Raw genomic sequence first — 24,189 nt, forward strand, 5'->3', positions numbered from 1 at the left:
GTTATTTTTACCTTGATTTAACTCAGTTGGAGTATAGAAAAGGTCCTAAATGCTTGCAGGGTCAAATGGTGATTAGCCTGGGAGAAAAAGCTACCTAAGATCAAGTCCTAGACAGAGAATTTTCAAATCAGCTCACATTATCCAAGACATGGCAACTCTTCTTTTGGCAGGATCAGTCTGTTGGAGGAATCTAAAAAAACTGGTTTCCTCTTTAAGTCATGTTATTTTTACCTTGATTTAACTCAGTTGGAGTATAGAAAAGGTCCTAAATGCTTGCAGGGTCAAATGGTGATTAGCCTGGGAGAAAAAGCTACCTATTATATATCTGGACTTTCAGAAGGCGTTTGACACGGTCCCTCACCAAAGGCTACTGAAAAAACTCCACAGTCAGGGAATTAGAGGACAGGTCCTCTCGTGGATTGAGAACTGGTTGGAGGCCAGGAAGCAGAGAGTGGGTGTCAATGGGCAATTTTCACAATGGAGAGAGGTGAAAAGCGGTGTGCCCCAAGGATCTGTCCTGGGACCAGTGCTTTTCAACCTCTTCATAAATGACCTGGAGACAGGGTTGAGCAGTGAAGTGGCAAAGTTTGCAGACGACACCAAACTTTTCCGAGTGGTAAAGACCAGAAGTGATTGTGAGGAGCTCCAGAAGGATCTCTCCAGACTGGCAGAATGGGCAGCAAAATGGCAGATGCGCTTCAATGTCAGTAAGTGTAAAGTCATGCACATTGGGGCAAAAAATCAAAACTTTAGATATAGGCTGATGGGTTCTGAGCTGTCTGTGACAGATCAGGAGAGAGATCTTGGGGTGGTGGTGGACAGGTCGATGAAAGTGTCGACCCAATGTGCGGCGGCAGTGAAGAAGGCCAATTCTATGCTTGGGATCATTAGGAAGGGTATTGAGAACAAAACGGTTAGTATTATAATGCCGTTGTACAAATCGATGGTAAGGCCACACCTGGAGTATTGTGTCCAGTTCTGGTCGCCGCATCTCAAAAAAGACATAGTGGAAATGGAAAAGGTGCAAAAGAGAGCGACTAAGATGATTACGGGGCTGGGGCACCTTCCTTATGAGGAAAGGCTACGGCGTTTGGGCCTCTTCAGCCTAGAAAAGAGACGCTTGAGGGGGGACATGATTGAGACATACAAAATTATGCAGGGGATGGACAGAGTGGATAGGGAGATGCTCTTTACACTCTCACATAATACCAGAACCAGGGGACATCCACTAAAATTGAGTGTTGGGCGGGTTAGGACAGACAAAAGAAAATATTTCTTTACTCAGCGTGTGGTCGGTCTGTGGAACTCCTTGCCACAGGATGTGGTGCTGGCGTCTAGCCTAGACGCCTTTAAAAGGGGATTGGACAAGTTTCTGGAGGAAAAATCCATTATGGGGTACAAGCCATGATGTGTATGCGCAACCTCCTGATTTTAGGAATGGGTTAAGTCAGAATGCCAGATGTAGGGGAGAGCACCAGGATGAGGTCTCTTGTTATCTGGTGTGCTCCCTGGGGCATTTGGTGGGCCGCTGTGAGATACAGGAAGCTGGACTAGATGGGCCTATGGCCTGATCCAGTGGGGCTGTTCTTATGTTCTTACCTAAGATCAAGTCCTAGACAGAGAATTTTCAAATCAGCTCACATTATCCAAGACATGGCAACTCTTCTTTTGGCAGGATCAGTCTGTTGGAGGAATCTAAAAAAACTGGTTTCCTCTTTAGGGGGGAAGCAGAGTAGCTTCAGCAGCAGACCCGCCCTCTTGCTGGGAATCAACCCCAGGGAAGCTCCCACATCTGGCTGACTACTAATTAAGAAAGACAAACTACAATGGCTGGTTGAAGTTGCAAAATAAGCCATTTACTCACGGTTCCTTAGAAGTATGTTTACAGCATCTGATTATGATCAGAGGTTACACTAACTTAAAGACAACAAGGCCATAAAGCTGCCTCATCCTGCATGCCATGTGGTCAAGATGGCGTCACCAGCAGAGCCCTGCTGGATGCCACCTTATTTGGTCAGTGGTCGAACAGGAGTGGTCTTTGTTCTTGACCACTTCAAAGTAGTGGTCGAACAGGAGTGAGGAAGAGAGGGTGTGCCCAGAGCGAAGGGAAAGGTTATAGGGTCTGGGCCACACCCCCACATAGGTCATCCAAAGGGGACAGGTAAAGTGTAGGGTCACTGGGCTATGGCTTAACCCTTTCAGGAAAGTATCTTGCCACCTCTGGAAGCAGAAGGAGTTGTACCAACTCCAACACAGTCCACCCATTCAGCTGCAATTCTCAAACCATGTACATGCATTTGTGAACCACCACTATGCTGGAAACAGAACTTGCTGGTGGAGAGGCTTAGAATTTGCAGCCTTAGAAACAAAGGAAGGCAAATCCATGGAAATTGATCACAAATAAATGATGAGATCCTGGAAATGTTGACCAGGTGCAGTGATGTTGAAGAAGTTGGGATAAACACAATTTGTTTATCAGTCATTGGAAGCATTGGAAGCTGTGCAAAGGAAGGATCAGACCAGAGCCTTAAGGGCTCGATATCACTTGAGTCTTTGATTCCAAAGGATGAAAGAATTGTCTGCATAACCACATTCTGGGTTTAATTAGCTTTCAAGAGAGTTGAGGGGTAGTGCTAATTTGTTTTTGATAAATTCAGGTCCCACAGTCATATTTATTTTTTCCACAAAAGATGCACATTCAGACAGATAAAAGTAATCTACAAGTAAGCCCCATTTGAAATCCATGGAGTTTGGTTCTGAATAAAGAGACTTCAGACCTGCTTATGAACCTGGAAGTGAAAACACATATCCTGTTGGAGAAAGGGGACAAAGCCCTTGATGGCTTTCAAATTGTTCAGGTCCATATCTGGACCTGATTTGGAAAAATGCTCAAGAAAACAACAAAGTGTCTTGTGGCACCTTCAAGACATTTATTTTGGAGACATTGATCTCCATCTGTAAATTCAAAATATAATACACTGGTTTAAAATTTTGCTTTGAAAGCTTTTATTGTTGCTTCTCAATATGTATTGATTTTATTAGCCTTGTTTATCAGGTCCTTGAGATCACACACCTGCTGATAGGGGCTGTAGTCCAGGAAAGCTTCCTCCACAAGAAGTGTGTTACAGCACAGTCCTGTATGTCTACTCAGAAGTAAGCCCACCAAATTCAATGGAACTTGCTTCCTGGGAAGTGTGCATAGGATTGCATCATCAGGCTACAATCCTATACACAGTTTCCTGGGAGTAAGCCTCATTGGACACAGAACATATTGGACACAATGGGGCTTACGTCTGAGTAAACATGCACAGGCTTGTCATGTCAGTCTCTTTGCTGCCATAGATTAACATGACTGGAACTAAAGAGAAGGGGGAATCTTCTCTTTATAATCCAAACACCCTTCCTAAGGCAGAAGGTGTCTTCTGATCTCATCTACATTTTTCTTGGGGACATTTTGCTCTTGGCTCTTGGTATCACAAATCCCCATGATCGTCATCAATAATCATTTGTGGGTACAGAGAGTGCTTTTAAATGTCAGGTCATCATCAGTTCCGAAAATAAAATGAGAACGTTTGTCCTCTTCCACCCACCACTTACACAGGGTGCTTCATGAGGACAAGATAGGTGGCTATGTAGATCTCATATCCATGATGAATTAGTTCTCTCCATCTGTTAAATCTAATTTTAGTGAAAAGTGTTGTTCTCATTACTGTTATGATTTGTGGTTTCCATAATATTTGCACTTTTATGTCATAATATGAATTCATATATTCATATTCCTCGATTGGCTGAGAGTTCATCTCCACCCGTTAGGCAGCTTGCGATGGTGGGCTGTACCATTCTAGGATCTGATAGCTGGTAACATTTATTATGCCCTCCCTGTTAAAAATAAAAACAGGTTCCCTCTATGCAGCAAATGAAAGCTCCCTTCTCTGATAAGCTACTTTAATACACGAAAGAGGTAACAGGGGGGAACCTTCAGAAACATTGACTTCCCCCCCCCCCACACACACATATATACATTCAGAAAAGACACAGTCCCAAATTCTACCTCCAAGAAGCGAGATATAAATCTGATACTAGATAAACCAGGTGGAATGGCTTGGGGAGACCCAACATTCGTCCATTGGTTCCACGTAGAAAAGCCAATACAAAAGAACTACATTTCTCAAAAGGAAGGTCCAGGTCAATTTCTAGAGAGACAGGAACCCCATTTTAAAGCTAAGGCCTAAATGTTTTTTATACTATAGTACTAATAAAAAATAAACAGATGGATTCAAGACTTTCTGCCTCTAGGAGCTTATAATGGGAACCATCCTTGGCTAGAACTAGACACTTGAAATTCAGAAAGCAGCTCCCCCTCCTTCAGTGGTCTATATCCTGCATTAACGTGTGGAACCCCTACCGAGGCAAGCTTATCTCCGGAAGTGACCTCAAAAGGTGGTGGCTAGAGGGTATCTATGGAAAAGGTTCAGGACAGGTAGGGATGTCGTGATGAGTGAGGCTACAGTCTTATGCACAGTTTGGAAATCGCCATCGAACAGGAGGGGAAGTACATAGGGGCAAGCGTGTCTAGGATCCAGCTTCAGGTGCAAATGAGAGTGAACCGCAGTATAAACAAACCTCTTCCATGCTGTCTGCAGCCCGTTCCTGTGCACGTCTTACTCGAAAGCATCACCGTGTTCAACGAGGTTTCCTAGTAAGTGTTTTTAGGGTTGCAGATTTAGTTGGAGCCAGTGGCGTAGCTAGAGAAGGTGCAAAGCACTAAGTTTTGCAGGGAGCCTCACTGCAGTGTGCAAACAGCCCCTCCCCTTCAGAGCCAGGCGTTCCTCTCTGTTTTGCTCCCACCGCCAAGAATTGCTCGGAAGGGGCGAGGCCACTTGTACACTGCGGTGAGGCTCCCTGCAAAACTTGGTGCTTTGCACCCCTTCTAGCTACGCCACTGGCTGAGAGTTCCGAGTTGGTAACCTGCTAAAACCCAACCAGGAAAAGCCAACCATAGCTGACTTTTGAAAATCAAAGGCTGCAATCCTATACACACTTTCCTGGGAGTAAGACCCACTGAACACAATGGGACTTACTTTTGAGTAGACATGCATGGGATTGTGCTGTAAGTCTTTATATACAGCTTTCCAACAGATTGGTTCACACAGAGTGGTTTACCTAGAAATAAATCGATTTTCCTTATTTAAATTTTGGCAGGGTATCCCATGAACTTTATTTAATTCAAGAGTTTACCCCGTATCCTAAAAGAGATAAACCGTCCATTAAAAAAAAATACAAAGAACAAAAGCTAACAACATATGATTGACTTATCAAAACTTAAAATGTGGATCGCCTTAATAGCAGCTTGTTGGCCAGGACTTTACGTGGACCCACGCCTGTCTACTCAGAAGCAAGTCCCATTAGAGTCAATGGGGCTTACTCCCAGAAAAGTGGCTAGGATTGGGCTGTTGCTTATCAAAATTTAAAATGTGGCTCTCCCTAATAGTGGCTTGTTGGCCAGGACTTTATGTGGACCTAACGAAGCTAAGGGACGAGCGACCCCAAAATATCTATTGCAATTCAGTAAGAGGAAGAGAAGGAATCTGGCAGGCCCAAGAAAGACTTGTAGGTTCGTTCATTCTCCAGGCAGAATTGCGCTCCTGAGTTCGTCTCTCGCGCTGAAATAATGGACTGAAAAAGGGGGCTTCACCTCGACCATATTGTGACCTTTTTCCTTCCTGGAAGGGCTCTGGGGCTGTTATTTTTAGGTCCTTTTCACTCCCCCTTTCCCTTTTCAAACGCCTATTATGTCATTGGAGGGCCATTTGAATTTGAAAGGGGGGAGCGGCGTTGTTCAAAAGGAGAGTCCCAGCTGGAGAAGCTCGCCTGCAATTAGATCGCATCACTTCAGGGGGTCTCTCTTCCCACCCCCCAGTCGCCGGGTCTCCTGAATAACCTTCCAGGCAGGGGAAACAAAAAGGGCAGGCGAGCCCAGAAGCTTGCGAAGGGCAGGAAAAATGGGGGGGGGGGGGAGTGAGAGAGAAGCCCTGGGAAAGCCACGCTTAGCAACAGAGGCTCTTGTACCAGGTCTCTGGAACAAAACTGCGCATTTTCAGACAGCAGCCGGCTTGGGAGGCGATCGGGGGCGAGAGTCTCAGAGGAGAGGAGGCAAGGCAGCTGGGGAGACCCTCGTGCTTGGAGAGAAGCGGGCCAGGAGAGCAGGGCCACTTCTGAGCTTGGGAAAAGGAAAGAAAAAGAGTGTTTTTCCCCAGTCACTAGTGGTCCCGGGCATGGCTTACCTAAGGGTCCAGCCAGTGGGGTAGCTAGAGGGGGGGGGCAAAGCCCTAAGTTTTGCAGGCACCTGGACGCACCGTTCCAGCGGCCCCTTCGGAGCCATTCTGGGCAGTGGGAGCAAAACGGAGGCAAAGGACGCGTCCAGGAGCCTGCAAAACTTAGTGATTTGGCCCCCTCTAGCTACCCCATTGGGCCCAGCCCTTTCCTACAAGACTAGGAATGATCTACGCCCCCGTTTTGTTCCCACCGCCCAGAACGGTGTGCTCCCTGGGGCATTTGGTGGGCCGCTGTGAGATACAGGAAGCTGGACTAGATGGGCCTATGGCCTGATCCAGTGGGGCTGTTCTTATGTTCTTATGTTCTAACGGCTCCGAAGGGGCCGCTGGCACAGCGCGTCCAGGCGCCTGCAAACCGTAGAGCTTTGCCCCCCCCAGCTACGCCAATAAGCCCTGCCCTTTCCTACAAGACTAGCAACGGTCCAGGGTGAAGAAAAGAATGACTAGGGCCAGCCCCCGAGATGCAGCTGCTGCTCTGCTTCGGGAAGGAGCCCTGCTCGGGTCTCCCAGAAAAGCCAGGCTTCCTCTCCAGCCCTGATTTCATTCTGCTCCAGGGCCCGAGCTGTAGGCATTGGGAAGGGGGGGGAGCGGGGAGGTGTTGGGCAAAGCTCTGCCAGCAGAAGGCAGGGTTAATCCGTTGTGCGGCTGCAGATATGCACAGGCGCTTGTTTGGGTGTCTCAACACACACACACCCCCCATAGCCCAAGCCCCCCCCGAAAGCATTTCCAAAGAAACCCCGAGAGAGGAGACTTCTTCTAGGATTCCCGTCTAGGTCGGTCCAAAGACCATTTAAGGTGGCAGCCTGAGCACACGTTCTAGTAAAGGGGACGGCCGGATCTCAAGCAGGTTTCCCTGGAAGGAAGTCAATGGGGACTCGCTACGAAGCTTCCATTCACTCGATCCCGTGCAGGTTTACTCGGAAGTCCCATTTGATAGTCTCGGGTCACTTACTACCAGGTCAGCGTGCTTAGGTTTGCAGATTGAGAATCATACAATCCTCTGCATGCTTTCCTGAGAGTAACGTTGACTCTAGTGGTACTTACTCCCAGGTCAGTGTGCTTAGGATTGCAGTTTTAGGATCTTACAATCCTGTGCACGCTTACTCGACAGTAACTTTCATTGAACTCGGTGGAGTTTTAGTAAACGTACCTCGAATCTGGTCAAGACTCAGATTCAAATGAGACACTTGGGGCCCAACAGAGTGGTGGCCCTTGCCTTATTTACTCCGAAGTGGTCCCCACCTCTTTCAGTGACTTACTTCCGAGTAAGCGTTCTTTGGATTGCAGGTGAAGAGGGGAATCGGGGCTGCAAACAGAGAAGCTGGTACAGCAATTCTTCAGACATTGACCAGACTTTCCTGTCAATTTCCTGTCCACCCCCAGCAGGCTCTCCAGTCAATTTCAGCGCGTGTATTAGGATTCCACATGGAGATCTCCCGAGGACATCCAACGATCTAATCTACCTTGAAGCCTTGGAAGACGTGGCACGTTCTCGAGTCCTTCTCAGCCACTCAGGCTGGAATCCGAGGCGCTCTCCCTCGGGAGGAAGCCCCAGCAAACGTCGTGGGCTTCCCTCCTGGGCCGAGTGAGATCCCTGTGGATCCGGCTACGCGAACGAGAGAAGCCCGAGCTCCTCGGCACAACCGGGTTCTCCACCGCACGGTGATAATCAGGCAACATCCATCTTGCCTGATGACCACCTACTGGTTTATGGTTGCCTGGCTCCAACTATTACAATCAGGAGAATTCTTTATTTACTGTTAACGTTCACTTAAAGCGGCATGATAATGACGCCTCGGAATCCACCGAAGACTCCTCGCTCTCTGTGATGTGGTAGTTTAGGAGGGTTGGAGGTGGCCAGACGTACACGTGCAAAACCGTATGGCAAAGAAGGAGGAGAGAAACGAGGGGTTCGTTAATGTCTGAATGGCTGTCCAAGGGACCACTTTGGGCATATTTTGTTTTTGATCTACCCCCAAAATAAAAAGGGGATAGAACAGATATATATATATATATTTCAAACACACACACACCCCTATTCCACCTTCTCCTCTTGTTACCCTCTTCTTTCTTTCACCACTGTCAAAATTAAGGGCACGATCCAGTCAAACGGAAGCACTTCAAAATCCCACCTCTTTTAATGGGAGAGTTCAAGCTGTTCGTTCTCTCCTTTCGAGACCAAGGCGATTTGCAAGCGTTTCACTGTGGCTGGGAAGAGCTCTTCCATTGTAAGCTCTTTGGGGCTCAGACCTCTCCTGCCGCCCATCCCTATATCAGGGCGACCAGGTGCAATGGAGGACAGAGTGCCTATTACCCTGAACCATGGTATAGAATTTTGGTAGGTGCAACTCAGCCTGGAAGGGCTTAGGAAGCTGCACCTGCCCCAGTTCTCTCTTTTATGCAATGGTTCAGGGTCCTCCATTGCATCTGGTCACCCTGCCCTATATTTGACACCACACGACCGTCCCCTGAGACGTGGCTGCCCAGTCCTTTCTCATCTCTTCCCCTGTCTTAAGGTAAAGAGCAAGCTTCTGGAAGCAGGAGCCTGCCTCTTTCTGTATTTAGCTGATGCGGATTCTGCAGCAGTCCTGTATATTGATGGAGCCACAGAAATAAGCTACGCCCAGACAGGGGTTATCAACTTATTGGGGTGTGTGTGTGTTTGTGTAATAGATGGACAGTAAAAGCACCGTAAGGCTTTCACCCACACGCTGTCGATGAGATCTCGCCAGCTTTCCTCGCTTTTTCCTGCTTGGGGAACTGCAAGTCTCCTGCTTGGTCCTCGGCCTTCCCCTTAGCAGGAATGCCTTCCTCAGGTTCGATCTTTCGAGCAGAGAGTAGCGGCAGAATCGGCACCGCGCAGGAAGTTTCACGCAGCAGCCCCCGATGTCTGTCTTTGATTGCAGGAGATTCATTCATTATTGATGCACGTTTGCAGTAGTTTCCTGCTTTTGGGGAGGGGGCCCTCTGCTTTACTTTCAAATAAGTTAACCAGGCCTCCTCTGCAGTAGCGTAGCTAGAGGGGGTGCAAAGCACTCCGTTTTGCAGGGAGCCTCACCGTGCAAGCGCTCCCCATCGGAGCCATTCCGGGCCTAGATCAAAACGGAAGCGTAGGCTACAGTGAGGCTCCCTGCAAAACTTAGTGCTTTGCACCCCCTCCGGCTGCGCTACTGCTCCTCTGCTCAGGGTTCACACCTACCCAGAAATAGGTCCCATCAAACCCCAGTGGGGCTTACTTCTGAACAGAAATGCATAGGGTTGCCTTGTCGCAGCCTACCCACAAACTAGAGAACCCGAAACGTTTGGGTTGCCACTAACTTGACACCCCGAGGCGTTTAGCAATCAAATACCCTCAGCATAGTCTCCTTCCACCAGTGTCAGCGTGGATCCTATTGAAATAATAGAGGGACTGATTTAGAGCCCAATCCTATGGCTGTCCACTCAGGAGTAAGTCCCATTATAGTCAATGGGATTTACTCTCCAGTAAGTGTAGATGGGATTGCACCCACACAGCCCAACCCTACGCCTGCCTACTCAGAAGTAAGCCCCATTCGAGTCAATGGGGCGTACTCCCCGCAAAATGCCTATAGGATTGTAGCCTCAGAAGCCTGATTTGTTTTGCAGCGTCCGCTGGCTTCAACCTCAGCAGCTTGGCTTAAATGGCTTGTGGATCGGCTCTTGTCTTCCCCGCCGTTCCATCTTGTTAAGAGCATCTCTTGGAAAGCTGCGATCGCGACAAATTTTTTCTCCCGTATAACCAGCACATCCTTAAAGAGGAAAGGCTGCAGCCTTGTGTATGCCGCCTCCCAAGTCAGCCCCACGGAAGTCAGTGGGATTTGTGTCTGTACAAGCGAACCTAGGACGTTTTTAAAGGCTGCGAAATGAGCTTTGCTACTATTTAAGTCCGAGGATTTACATTCCGAAGATACTGCCTCCGAAGTCAGTCTGTACACGCGAATATAGCTACTGAGGCTTGAGTAATATCTGGATCAGGTTCTCGGATGGTCAAAGCCTGAGGGTCGGTTAATTAGCGGGAGTTAATCAGGAAGCACATCAAACCACTTCCCTCCAACCCAAGCCTCAAGTCTGGGGGAAAAGAGACCCACGCGTAGCTTTATAGTATTTTTACGCCAAGGAATGGAACTCAGGGTGTCAATCCTCGGTACCCTTTCTTGGGAGTAAGTCCCATTGAACTGAATGATCAGACTAAGCGGCATTTTTTACTTTGAAGGAAGGCGTTTAGCCGGATCCTAAACCTGGGTACTCAGAAACAAGCCCTGTTCAGTTCTTACTTACTCTGCAGTAAGCTTCTCTCTCTCTTTCCACTTCCTCCCCAGCCCTTCAGTTTCGAACTGCCTGCAGCCAGGCTGGCCACAGGGATCCTGCCCTTTCCACACTGCTAGAAGGCGCACTCTTGAGAAGTGCTCCGAAAGGTCTGGGATCTTTTCCATTTAAGGCGGATATCCTGTGCATACTTCGGGAATAAGCTCACGGAACTCAGCAGGACTTGACGATTAAGCAAGCGGGGGGGGGGCGCGCGCGTAAAAATCACAGGCCACAACTTGTGGGGGAGGCAAAGAGAGCCTTGGTGAAAAGGGGGCGATGACTGCAGGCTGAGAAGAACTGGACATGCAGAACCACAACCCCAAATCCTCACCCAGACCAAATAATCTCTGGACTCAGAGTGCCTGACCTCTGCACATTCCTGATGGGTCCTTCCTGGCTTACAGAAACACCCTGATCCTGCAAGCACTTGGGCGTTGCTTAAGAACACGAGAAGAGCCCTGCTGGATCAGGCCAAAGGCCCATCTAGTCCAGCTTCCCGTATCCCGCAGTGATACAGTATTGAAGACTGAAGCTCAAGTCTTATTCCTTCGTCCACCACAAGCCCGTGAAGGGTCTCCCCCTCACAATCTCCCCCCCCCCCCCCCAAGAACAGTAGCGATGGATAAATCTCATAGGCAGGCTTTGACATGAGCGTGTGTGTCAGGCAATTTTTCCACCTCACTGTTCTAGAAATGCCTTTTGGAGCCGTTTTTCAAATTCTGCTTTTCAACCCTCAACCACTCTTCACAGAGGACCTTATTTGGGGGGGGGGAGGGGCGGAGAAGCTGGAGAGAAATGCAAGAAGGGAGAGTTTTTTAAGAAGTGTCCAAAAGAGAGTAACTTTGCGTGGACACTTGGGGGGGGGCGTGCGTGACTGTGGAAGGCAAAATAAGGAATCGCCTTACCTGGGAGAAAAGAGACTGTTGGGAAGTTAAGCGAAAACCCTTGATTCCAATTCAATATTTTGATTCGTCTGCTCAAAGACTTTCGTTTAACTGGACTGTGGATCGTTTATGAGAAATCCTGCCTCTCTCTGGGCTAAGAATGTGGACCGAATAGGCTGCGTTGGCTTTCTGGATGTTGACGTTCTAGGGCAGGGATGAGAAGCACAGCAAGTTCTGTTAAAACGATGGAGTGGTCTTCAGCGTGTCTGGGAGAGAGATAACAACATCCCCACTACCAGTGTCGTAGCTAGAGGAGGGGTCTAAGCGCTAGGTTTTGCAGGGAGCAGGCTCCCTGCAAAGCTTAGCGTTTTGGCCCCCCCCCGCTCTAGCTACGCCACCGCCCACTACTCCGCTCCAATGAATTAGTAATTGGATTGAGGGTGTTGTAGTGGTTCCACGGGATCGGGCCGAAAAATAAACTACATTAAACTTTTCAGCTGTAACCCTCATGGGAATTTGAATATAAACCATAAATAAGAACGGGAATGGGTGTGAGCGTGACCCTGTGCTTGCAAACTGGGGAGAAGCTCGGCAAGAGCCCAATCCTATGCTTGTCTACTCAGAAGTAAGTCTCATTGGGTTCAAAGGGGCTTACTCTCTGGTTAGTGTGCATAGGATTGCAGCCCAAATCCCGTGGTGCTGAACGGACAGCTCCTGGAGGCGCTGCCTGCCTGACCAGAGGCCGCCCTGGCCTTCGGGGTTCTGAGATGGCTCTAAGAGGCTGCGTCGGTGTAGACAGGAATGGCAACACTCGTTTCATTCGTTTGGCGTGGAGGATTTTAGGGCTAAGATGGGGCTCAGGCGCTCAGCAGTGGTAGGGGAATCTTAGTAGACAGGGAAAGTTAGACAGCCTTGGCTCTCTGTTCACGGGGTTCAGCTCACACCAAGGCTCAGTCTTGCAATGTCAATAATCCAAGTGGCTCTGAGGGTCCCCATCCTTGGGTAACCTCCTTGGGTAACCACAGCCAGCCCCAAGTGCAGGGGACTGTAGGTCAAGACACTGCCGTTTGCCAAGAACACCGACGCTGGTACTTCTCCTTTTGAGAAATTAAGAGTAGATCCCCCCCCCCCCCCAGCCAAAATAGACTCGGCTTTACCTGTCCAGACCAAAACCCAGAGATCCCTCCCTGGATCCTACTTAATCCCCTCTAACGCCGTTCGCAAATAAAGCCCCCAGCCCAAATATCAGCAGTTTCCCCTCTGCTTCCCTAGAGCCCAAGCCTAAGCATGTCTACTCAAAAGTAAGCCCCATTATAGTCAATGGGGCTTACTTCCAGGTAAGCGTGGATAGGATTGCAGGAACCCAAGGAACCCACATAGGAACCCCAGCGGAGCTGGACCTGGAGGATCAAGGTTTCTTTTCAAGGGTCCCATTTCTCAACGGGATCAGGGCCAAACTCCAAGGGGAGGGGGAGAGAGGAATAGTCGTCGAACAAACACCGCGACGGCACTTTTATTGTCAAGCGACATCAGAGTCCTGTAATCAAAGATTAATTGTCTTAATCAAATAGAGCCTCCCTCAGCAAATTAAGACGGCGCCCGCGACAAATTACAGGACAATTAGGATGGCGTGGAGATGGTGGGGCGATGGGGGGAGGAGGTGAGGGGAAGGGGGGGCAGAAACAGACAGAAAACAATAGAAGGCTAAGAAATAAAGGGGGGGGGTGGAGAGACTCCAGACTGGGAAGGAAGCCAGAGCCCAGGGACGGTCCGCGGGAGCTGTCCAAAGCACGGAGGTGCAGGTGAGGCAGAGTCTCACCTGCCTCCCTTCCCACCCACCGCACCTCCCCTGTCCGGGAGTTCCTGCCGCCCGCCCGTCCCAGCGTGGCTCCTGGCCAGACCAGAGGCGCTTCCCAGAGCCCAGCCCCGCGGCATCCGCTTACCTGTGTCAGCCCAGCGGAGCGCGCTTCTGCCCGCAGACGGCCCAGGCGCCTCGCAGAGCGGGGCCCATCTGAGCAGCGCTGGCAGCGCGGAGACTCGACGGAGCTTCCCTGGCAGGCGCAGAGTTCGCGGGGGAACTTCGGAGGCTGGCCCTGGCTCTCGCCCTCCCCCTTGCGGGCCGGGGGCTGGAGCGCGCTCGTCCTCCTCCCCTACGCAGGCAGCAGGCAGGCAGGCGGCGCGCCCCTTCCCCGAGGGCTCTGCGCCGCCCGCCCCCTTCTCCTCCCCCGCCCACCACCCCAGTCCGCGGAGAGGAGCTGCTGCCTCTGAACGCGCATCCACTCCGCCGGAGCCCCCCCTCGAGGAAATGGGGGGGCGCGTGACGTGTAGGGCGAGCAGAGGCATTCTTACTCCCGAGTAAACCCCATGGAAGATAGTGGTGCTCAGTGGCGTAGCTAGAGGGGGTGCAAAGCAGTAAGTCTTGCAGGGGGCCGCACCATGGCGTGCAAGGGGCCCCTCCCCTTCGGAGCCAGGCATACGCCTCCCTTTTGCTCCCCTCAACCGGAATGGCTCCGAAGGGGAGGGGCCACTGGCACGCTGTGGTGAGGCTCCCTGCAAGACTTTGCGCTTTGCACCCCCTCTAGCTACGCCACTGTCTCCCAGCCCTCATCCTGACCATTACGGGGACTCACAACCCAGTCCTAGGCTAGTCTACTGAGTCCAGTGGGGCTTACTCCCAGGTAAGTGTGGTTAGGATTGCAGCCCGAGTAGGCAAACAGCTCCTTTCCCAACCCAATGTTGGACTTGACGCGGATTGACAGCCTAGCCCTCTATCTGTTTACTCGGGAGCAAGTTCCGGGGGGGGGGGGCTTCAGTTCCACCTGCCTCCTGCAACCCCAGAGAAATGAGAAGGATTCCCAGTTGGTCCCAGCGTCCCCGTGAAAAAGCCGCACTGCGCGCACTGGAAGGCCAGTCCTCCCCGAGAGTAAGGAGCCCGCTGCTCCTCTGAGAACCCGGCCTGCAGACGAGCCCCTCGTACTCGTATCTCTCTCGCTCCCTCAGCGACAAGACATTGAACGGGGCTGTAAGTGAGCGGGCTGCCCTGAGCCAACTGCCTCGGAAGGAAGAACCGCGGCTGGTCGATACTTCCGGGGGAAAGTCCTTTAATGCGATCTGCTCACAAAAGATTATGGTCTCCAGTAGTTCCGCTGAACCGAACCCTTTGGAAATTGTATTAGGGACACCCCCCCCCCCACCACCACCACTGGTCTATGTACAGAAGTTTCCATGTCTCTCTTCAGCCTCGGCGAGGCAGGAATAACCACTCAGTGGCGTAGTTGAGGGGGGCAAAGCACTGTTGCAAGAAGCCTCACCACAGCACGCGAAGGGCTCCAGGGAAACCCTTTGGAGCCATTTTAGGCAGTGGGAAAAAAAATGTACGCCTGACTCTGAAAGGGAGGGGCTGCTCCCCTGACCATGGCAGGCCGTGGTGAGGCTCCCTGCAAAACTTAGTGCTTTGCCCCCCTCTAGCTACGCCACCACACCGCATGATCTTTGGTGCCATGCTGATGTTTAAGCGTTTATTGCATGCTTCATCTCGAATGTGAGCCGCCTCGGATTCCCAAAGGAAGGCGGGCTATCCTGATCTTTGAAAAGAGCCATCCTCACGCTTCGAATTCCCGATTCTACCCCTGTCCACGCTCGCGAAGTAAGTACCCGGGTTGCGACAAGGGTCGTTCCAGTGGTAAAGGGGGCTGGGAGTTATTTCTCTACTCACTCCACCCTTTCACTTTTGCCAGTGACTTTATCACCACCCAAGGCAGCCCCTATGGCCCCAACCCATGAAGGCATGCGTACACACGTGTCCACACACACGTGTAGGGCATTCATACGTGCTGTATACTTTGACGTGTCCAGAGACTTCCCAGTGTCTGATCCTCGCTTGGAGAAACGGCTGTGGTTTCATTTCTCCCCAAAGCGGTGTTTTTCATCGAAGAATTGATTTACACGCTTTCTCTCCCCCCCTTCCCCCAATAAACCTCTCCTTTTTGCCACTTTGGAGTAAAAACAGGCCACTGTTTTTTTAAAAAAACCAGAACAAAATAGAAAACCCCCACCAAACACCCCCCCCCCCAGCCCTAATGAGTTCAATTACAATGTGGTAAACACATTGCCTCTACGCTTTAATTAAGCCTGCTGTCCAATTTTAACTCATTAGTAATTCATTAAGAGAACAGCCCTCGGCTGACTGGAAGGGAGGGAGGGGAGGCGGCGCGGACTGGGGAAGCTACATTAACCGCAGACCCCGGGGTATTGTCGCTGGGGCCGTCGCAGGCCTGAGAGCGGGAGAGCGCAGTGGCGTATCGGGGGGGGGGGCGCTTGCAGGGCGCGTTCAGGAGCCTGCAAAACTTCGTGCTTTGCACCCCCTCCAGCCACGCCACTGGTAGAGCTTGCGGTCCATGAGACAGTTGAGGGGGTGAGACAACCTGAGAGCCCAATCCTATGCCTGTCTACTCAGAAGTAGTTCCCATTATAGTCAATGGGGCTTACTCCCAGGAAAGTGTGGATAGGTTGGCAGCCTCAGAGCCCAATCCTATGCCTTACTAGAAGGAAATCCCATTATAGTCAATGGGGCTTACTCATAGGAAAGTGGGGATAGGATGGCAGTCTCAGTTCACGTGTGTTTGCTCAGAACTGAGTTCAATGGGCTTACTCCGGAGTAAGTTTCTGGATGTGTGTGAGTGTATGAAGGTATTTGAGCACACAGAACACTATCCTGTCTTCTGGCCTCCTGACACGCACGCGACTGTCCTGGTTTCCCCTGAAGGAAAGGACTGAGGACGACTGCCAGGCCTTTATTGTTCGAGATCCCCACTTCTGTTTCCGATAGAGAGGGAATGACTTTGTCCCTCTGAAGCCGGTAGTGCAGGGTTGTTGCCCTTTGGTATTTTTTCAGGTCTTTCCGATTATTTACGACAGTACTTTGGCACTCCCTGAACAACACCCCGGTAAGGTAGGCCAATATCATATTACAGATGAGGAAGGGGTAGAAGCGGAGGGTTGCATCAAGCGGCGCTTTCCTGACACCCGCCTGACACGCTGACCCTGCAGAAATGCCTTTGTTGACCCAGCCGAGGGCAGTGTTAGCCGCTGGCAAAGCTTCATGCTTTGCACCCCCTCTAGCTACGCCTCTGGAATGGGGCCCTAACGCTGCATATCTCAACACGCTGATGGGTGGAAGTCCCACTGAGGCTTACTTCTGAGTAAGTAACGGGAAGTGCACAGGTTTGCACTGTTAGCAGAATAGCAATTGCTCTTTGAGTGCTTGCTTCCGCGCCCCCAGATTTAGATTGTAAGCTCCTTGGGGCAGGCAACTGCTTTTTTTGCTTTGGGGGTAGCGTGATTCTCCTGGTTGTCAGCGCAAAGATCTCTCACCACGTGTTTGTATTTAATTGCATAAGAAAGCCCAGAGGACGCCCCCAAGGTCTGAAACCAAGGGCTTGGAGAACTCCGGCTGCTCTTTGCCTTCCAGGCAGGGTGACCAGATCCAATGGAGGACTGAGCGCCTCTACCTTTAACCATTGTATAGAAGAGGAAATTTGGCAAGTGCAGCTCAACCTGGAAGGGTTTAAAGAGCGACACCTGCCAAGATTCCCTCTTCTATACAATAGGTATAAGCTCTCTGTCCTCCATTGGATCTGGTCACCCTACTTGGTCAAAGTTTCATTTACTAGTTTAAAGGCAAAATCGGGCAACTTGGATTCGTTTGCTGTGTATTACACTTTATTGGAGAGAAGTTTATACCCAACTCTGTGGTGAGTCTTCCTTCAAAAACAGAAAGCAGGATTTTTAACCCATTCTCCCCCCCCCCCAAAAAAAAACAACCCTGGATGAGTAGAGGGGACCTTGTTCATTTATTGGAAAAAAATGACTCTCCAGGACTCTGTACACAATCCTTATAGCCAAATAATGCAGAATTCGTTGGATGTGGCAGAATTTTTTCAATCTCCTGCCTTTTTCAGGTAGATCCAGGCTGCGATCCTACACAGGATGACCTCGGCGTAAATCCAACTAAATAATGAGATTTACTTGTGACTAGACAGGCGTAGGGTAGGGCTATTAGCCTGTTGCACCAAGCCGGATCCGGGCCAATAAATGAAAATCGACGCCACTCAGATCTACAGCCAGATCCCATACGCAGTTACCCAGAAGTAAGACCCACTGAGCGACTGATTCTCTTTACAGCACCACTGGAGGCACGATTACTCGAAAGTAAGCCCCACCATTGCGGGTCTACTCAGAAGAAAATGCCACTAACATAGGATCGTACTGCTCATCTCCAACTAGAGCACGAGCCGAACTATGTGGAAATCGCGGACTTCCCTGGGACTAGTGGCGTAGCTGGGGGGGGCGTAAAGTACTAAGTTTTGCAGGGAGACTTACAGCGGTGTGCAAGCGGCCCCTCCCCTTTCGGTGTCAGGCATACTCCTCCGTTTTCTCCCCCGTCCAGAATGGCTCTAAGGGGTAGGGCCCCTTGCATGCTGCAGTGAGGCTCCCTGCAAAACTTAGCGCTTTGCACCCCCTCTGGCTACGCCACTGCTCTGGGGCAGCCCTTTCACATGAAGAGCTCTGAGCGATGCCAGAGCTTGTGATCCCTTCCAACACTGTTGTTTCAACCCAAATAAAATAAAACACCGTCTGAACCCTCCTCTTTTTTGTTGGTGGTGGTGAATACTCAGTGAATCCTTTGATACTTCTCAAAAGGGCTGTAAACCTTCTGCTGACGTCCTTCCTTCCATGCGCACATGCTGAAATAGAAGCACAAAATGCATCCAAAATAAGAAGTTTGGACATTCTTCCAAAGGGGCACCTTTCACCTGGACATTTCCATCCCTGGAAATGGTCTATATACAATATCTAACAGGTTTTGTTGTTTGGGGAAAAAAAAAATTTAGTGTCACAACAATGTCAAAATCACAATCCTATTTTACTTCCTCAGTTTTTTGTCTATTTTAATAAATTAATACCAACTTTTACATTTATTATTATTATTATTATTATTATTATTATTATTATTAATTTTACCTTCATTACTAGGGTAGTGTTTGCCTAACCTTTGATAGTGGAGTTAACCTTCATTCATGTACCTCTAGTTTATTTGCAGAAGTTAAGTAGGCAAAGTTTCTTCCCCTCTCTCTCTCTCTCCCCCCCCCCCCCCCAGTATGGAGACCAATGTTTCACCAGCACACTTTCTTCATTTCAGTCAGCTATTAAAGACACAGAAGCAGGGCACAGTCAGAACAAAAGAAAACAAACAAAAGTAACTGGCAACCAGGGACATAGCTAGAGGGGGTACAAAGCACTAAGTTTTGCAGGGAGCCTCACTGCAGTGTGCAAGGGGCCCTCCCCCTCCCCTTTAGTGCCATTCCAGGCAGGGGGAGGAAAACTGAGACAGTAGCCCAGAATGGCTCCAAAGGGGGTAGAGGAGCCCTTTGCACACTGAGGTGAGGCTCCCTGCAAAACTTAGTGCTTGCACCCCCTCTGGCTATGCCACTGCTGGCAACCTTATGCAATTGGGTGGGCAACTGATTTCTGGAACTGTACTTGGATCACTACAGCTTAATTTGCAACTATGACCAGGCCAAAACATGTTTTTCCTTTCATGATTGGGAATGTATCCCCTATGCAGATGCCTAACATTTCAAGACAGTTGACAAGTTGGCAACTCTAGAGTCAGTCCACTGTCATTTTCAACACTCTTTAGCACCTTTAACCAGCTTATACAGATGCCCCAGTTACATACTTTCTTGGATGGCCCTGTTTGCCCAGTTATATTTCCCTTGGGGTGTCACTGTAATAGGAAATATCTACTACGTATATGTGGTTTTTCTTCCAGTAATAAGTGCTTGATTTCTGCAGTCTGAGCAGCTGCTATAATAATAAGAGCAGGATCAATTAAGAATGGCCACCTTATGTTACCTGATGACTCATCTGAACATGTGAACTTTGTTTAACATTTATTATTTTCTTCCATGACCACTGTCCTGTGCAGGCATGACAGGATCCAGACTGCCTTAACTTCAGCACAGTTGTTGCACTATGTGCCTTTAGACCAGGTCTGGGGAAAGCATTGCAAGGGAGGTGAAATAACAGTTTTGCATATGGTGTTTGCTCATTTACAGTGGTGTCACTAGCGTGTCACCCCCCCATGCAGTGGGTGGCAGGGCAACACCCCAGGTGGTGGGCGTGGTGATGTACCACCACCCTGCCCCCACTGGTTTTTTGGCTGTACCTTTTGATAGAACAAAAAAAAAACAACAAACACACACATTCTGCACGAAATTACGCATTGATTGATAGATAATATGATGGTATTATTCCTCCAAATTATGATCTTAGTGATTTTGGTCACTAGTGGTGTCACACACACACACCCCAGGGTGTCAACTTACTAACCTTATTGCAGCAGTTCTCAAACTTTTAGCACTGGGACCCACGTTTTAGAATGACAATCTGTGCAAGACCCACCAGAAGTGATGTCATGGTGGAAGTGACATCAGACAAATTAAAATAAAGTATAAATAATTAAAGAAAAACAAATAATTAAATAAGCAGTAGCCAGCCCTGGTCCACCAAGTGAATTTCCTCTGTAACCTGCCTGCAATAATACCCCACTTCCAAAACCAGTAAGGTTTTCAGCCCTACCCAGTGCCCAGTTCAATTTAAGAACTTCTGTTTAAATCAGATCACTGTCAGGATCCACCTGGCTTTGCAAGTCTCAAAAAGGTTCACCTTATCAGCTGAAGCCTGTGTTTTGATCCTTTTTAGTGGGGGGGGGGGGGAGGAGGCTGCCTTCTGGAGCACTTGTTTAGCTGCCAGTGCATAGGATCAGGACCATTCTTCGCTCTCCTTCATTTGATCTTCCACCCCAGCCAAGGCATGTTTGCTTACTTGTGAGTAAACAAACTTAGGCTTAGTTTCGCTTTCCATAGGGCTCAATACATTCATCTGCTTGGAGGGAGGGACTTCCTTCTCAGATGTTTTGGGGGGCTGCATTCACTGGATCAGAACCATTCTGGCGTCGTTGGATTCCTCTCAGCCTGCCCTTTCCAAAGAACCAAGGCAAGGTCGCCTACTCACGAGTAAATGAGTGATACAGCTCACTTTCACTTTCCATAGGGATCCATGCATTTTTTGTTCTCCAGTGTTTTGGCCATAACTTTTGATAGAAAGAGGCTATTTCACTTTGGTTTTTTGCATTCCATTCTGCTCGAAATTCTGCATCCAATGGTATATAATATGATGGGATTACTCCTAACCACCGCGATTTTAGCGCATCACCCCCCCAGTGCGCGTCACCCCCCTGTGCATGTCACCTGGTGCGGCCCGCACCCCCCGCACCCCTCTCAGTGATGCCACTGCTCATTTATACATACTAGTCACTGGTAGACGAATGCAGTCCTCAAATGTGGGAACATTTGCGTGAACATGTCATCCTAAGTGACAGCAGTGGCGCTGTTAGGGGGATACGAACCACACTGGGTAACATGCACAAAGGGTGACACTGCTATTGGCCAACATTTTTTAAATCTTGGTATGTAATGGAAGATCAGAAGATCATTAGGTGGATGATGTTGTGTTGACAGTGATTCCATGTTTTGACAGCAGTTTGACAGCTCTGGGAAGGGCAGGGCTGGCTCCACAGCTGTAATCAATCAAGGCCAATGGAGACCTGGTTGGACACCTGAGCTTCATTTGACCTTGATGAGACTTTGAATGGATGTGGACTTATGGACTGAAGAGATGGCTCAGCTGAGCCTAACTTGGATTTAACAAGGTAGCTCACAGCTGAGCTGAATTTGGACTTAACAAGGGGTTGCAGGATAAAAGGCAGCTTCAGAAGGAGCAAAGGGCTGGCCAAGCAGGACGCTGACCCAGCCAGAAGCCAGACCCAGACCTACAGGAAGAGAGGACTGCCAGGACCCTGCTGGAGGAGACACACTGCTGGAGAGGAGGAACTCTACTGCAGAAGACTGGACTGTGCTTTGGAGACCAGATTGGACTGGAGGCGTCAGACCTTCACCCCCGGAGTTAAGTGGAGTTTTGGGGGAGAGAAAGCCTCTGGACAAGAGGACTTGCAGGGAGTGTATGTGTTTGTAGCAATAAATTCTTGTTAATTGCTATAGATAAGGAGTTCTGTGTTCATTCCATTGCACACTGCAGCTGTTGTTCCTGGAAAAGGAGGGTGTTAATTAGCCAAAAAGCAGGCATTAAAAGGGAGTTGGGATATTTGGATGGGACAAATTGCCGTGGTCGGCAGGAGTCAAGAATTTGGCAGAACATGGTATTTTCAAATAATACCATCATGTTATGTATCATTTGATGTGCAATTTCATGCAGAATGCAATGAAATGAACCATGTTCAAATATCTCTACTCTACCAAAAGTTATAGCAAAAAAAAAAACCCCAGAGGTGTTACTATGCACATTGTCCAGGGTGTTGGCCCATCCCCTGCATGGAAGGAGGTCTATCATGGGGGTGTGTTCTGCCAGATTCCCAGTCCAAGCTCTGCCTGGAGAATTATGCCCACTTTTAGCTAATTAGCACCCCTTTTTTTACCCAAGAATAGCCCTAGTTCTGCCTTGCAGTCCTGCTGGACCCCACCTCCAGGGTAGCTCATCTGTTCAACCTGCAGAGGTCCTCTCTCCTGCCAGCAGCCTCCCTCTACTACAGCAGCCCCTAGGTCCTCAGTAGGTCTTGGGCACAGCAGCCACACACCAAACTCCAGTGTCTCCAGCAGTCTCCAAAGTCCATTCACCAATCAGTCCATTAGCCATCAATTCCTCAGTCCATGTCTCCAGTCTCCCCTTCCCCAAGCTTTGCTCCTTCTGCTACCCACCCCAAACTCTCCCTTCATCAGGTGCTTTTATGCCTGAGGGCCTTATTGCCTTCAAGTGGCTGCAGCTGTGCAGCACACTCCCTGGAAGCCCCAGCCTTACCCTTAAAGGGGCCACTGCTGACACCACACCCTACCTCCTTGCCAGATCTACAGAGGTTCCAATACAGGGTGGCACACTGGCCTCCTGCACTTGGTGATGTAAACCCTAGTGACACCACTGAGTGACAGTCCTCCCAAACAGACATGATATGGAAATGGAATGCAGGCATTCATGCATACCTGGAAGTTAGTGTTGTATGTTGCCTCAAGAGGCAAATCAGGATTTCCTTGGTCCAGTTCTCACCTCTCTGCTTGGCATATCTTGGTGATAAGCCATTCTCTTGCTTATTCTGGCTCCCACAGCTGTGATAATACTATACTATACTATAGTATACTATACTATACTAAATATTCAAGGTGGTAAAGATCTTATCTAGAAACAGATGATGTGCATTGTGCATTCAGAAAGCAGGATACAGATGTTAAATATGATGATTATTATCCTCTAGAGTGGGCCAATACTTAGAACAAGCTGTCACGACCTCTGTTGCCGCTCCTTGGCCAACCTGTGTGTGGTACACACATTTCCTGCTGAGAAGATTCCAGTTCCAGGTTGGAAGTAAATGAGAAGCACCATTTCTCCTATGCTAGACAACTCCTGGCCTAAGCCTTTGAAAGATTCCCTAGCTGTGATAAATCATGTGCCTGCATTATGCACAAAATAATTTGACACATGTAATTTTAATACCACATCATTACCTCTAAACTGAGCACTTATCTGCTCCGGAGTTTGGATGACACACATACTGTGATGTGTTTATCTGGCAAGTTCAGCAGCTGATGTAGTTAATATTGCAGAAAAGGCCGTGCTGGAAGCTCTCAATTATCGGGTGCTATTGACAGAGTCCTTTGAGTCACAGCAGTACCCTTGCTATATACAATCGTTATTAGAAGTGCACCGCAACACAGCTACTATTGTATGCCAATAAAGGTACTGAAACTGAACACAGCTACTAACTCATTATCAAACTTGCCACTGGTAATGTGCAGTGGCATAGCTAGAGGGGTTCCAAAACACTAAGTTTTGCAGGGTGTCTCACTGCTCCATAGAAGCGGCCCCTTCCCTTCAAAGCCATTCCAGGTAGTGGGAGCAAAACAGAGGTGAATGCAGGGAGGTGAATGCTTCTGTTTTACTCCCCCTGCCCAGAATGGCTCCAAAGGGGAGGGGGACACTTGAACGCTGCTGTGAGACTCCCTGCAAAACATAGTGCTTTGCACTGCCTCTAGCTATGCCACTGATAATGTGGCATCTACAGTTTCCTTACCCTGCACATGCCTGATCTTGTATGATCTCAGAAGCTAAGCAGGGTCAGGCCTGGTTAGTACTTGGATGGGAGACCGCATGGTAATACCGGGTGCTGTAGTCTTATAACATAGTCTTTTGAGACTGTAGGTTGCCAACCATTTATTTTACTGTGGCTGGTAAGTGGCTATTTAATATCACCCCTTCCCCACACTTCATCATGTCTACTGTTTAGTTCTCTCTGAGGTGAGTATGTTACCAAAAAGGGCTGTTTTATTTTTAGGGGAATTATTACAGTGCCCTCATTGGAACTGCAAGATCGCAGGCTGGATAACAAGATGGCATAATGCAGAGATACTCCCTTTAGTTCAAAAAGGAGACTGAGAGAAAGATAACTTTCAGTAAAAGATTATATTTTTATTACAAAGCACACAGGTAAACATAATGCACATGAAAAATGATGA

At 49.1% G+C, this 24,189-nt stretch overlaps 1 pseudogene; it reads left to right on the plus strand.

Annotated features, from left to right (window-relative positions):
* Positions 1 to 23,730: 23,730 nt before the first annotated feature.
* Positions 23,731 to 23,849, plus strand: LOC136642436 (5S ribosomal RNA; annotated as a pseudogene).
* Positions 23,850 to 24,189: the final 340 nt, after the last annotated feature.

This window comes from Tiliqua scincoides, chromosome 2 (genome assembly GCF_035046505.1).
Source record: "Tiliqua scincoides isolate rTilSci1 chromosome 2, rTilSci1.hap2, whole genome shotgun sequence".
NCBI classification, from domain to species: Eukaryota; Metazoa; Chordata; class Lepidosauria; order Squamata; family Scincidae; genus Tiliqua; species Tiliqua scincoides.